Genomic DNA, 1,155 nt, shown 5'->3' on the forward strand with positions numbered 1-1,155 from the left:
CACAACTACTGAAAATTCTAGAAAACACTAATCCATAGTAACTTGAGTTTAGAGGACTTAACAGAACAACAAAAAATGAACTTGGGGCTGAAGAAGGCTCAGATGTTGCAGGAAACAATTGGGATTTAGAACCAAATACTTAGCCAAAGTTTACCTTGAGGGGCCTACCAGTCAAGCAGCAGTACAGGGAAGGAAAGACCTGAGTGTCAGGAGAGAGTGGCTGTCTTCCCCAGGAACACCACCAAGTAGCTGGGCAGGGTCCACTTGACAGGTAATTAGGAATATTGCTAAGCTAGCACCTTCAGTCTTACGGCTTGGGTTGGAGTACATGGGAATGATCACATTGAAAGCATAGGCTCAATGAGGGGATTGTTTCTAATATTTATTAAAGCTTTTTTATTTGTAAGGCCAATTATAGACATGTCTTTGCTAATACCTGAGTTTTTCTTGCAAGGTACTTATTTATAGCCTCACACCTAATAATCCCTAACCAACACTCAAGTATTTAGAGCCCCCCCCCCACCCCCTTTGAAAGTAATTATTGAACAAATAACATTATTCCTTAGGCCCCAGACAACTATAAAATGCTGCAAGTTTTTCCAGACTGAAGTATGGATACACTGCCCTAAGGTCGTTATCTCCACGGATATAGAAACGGATTTACTCTGCAATCGCGAGTAATAACGGGTTTAGGGCCTCTGGAGGATCCAGGGCTCTGGAGGAAGTCGTGTAGGCAGTTCTGAGAGGGCCAGAGAGATTACTTTTGTAAGAAAATCTTTCCTATGTTCATTTTCGCTGCACCAAAGGTGTGGGATACATTTGGCTTTGGGGCAGTGGATGGAGGTGCACAGTAGAGCTAAGGGTTGGGTCTTCCCCTCGGGAGAAAGAGGTCTCAATCCAAGAAGGAACCTCTTAGCACGCCAGGGTCTCGGCCCGCCCCTAACCCGCGCAGCACTGCGAAGGGTCGCGGAGGAGGTGGGAACGCCGAGGTGCCACGACCCCGTCCCGCCGGAGGCCCCCGCACGAGGAGTTCGGTGCCCCGCGCCCCGCTCCGACGCCTCCCCTCCCTCCTGCGGCTCCGCCCCCTCCCCTGGCCACAGCCCGGCGGGCTAACCCTGGAGGGGGCGGCCCCAGCCAGGAGCTGGGCCGGGCGGA

This window comes from Marmota monax, unplaced genomic scaffold (assembly GCF_021218885.2).
Source record: "Marmota monax isolate L192 unplaced genomic scaffold, Marmota_monax_Labrador192_F-V1.1 WCK01_AAM20220418_F8-fsc00320, whole genome shotgun sequence".
NCBI lineage: Eukaryota > Metazoa > Chordata > Mammalia > Rodentia > Sciuridae > Marmota > Marmota monax.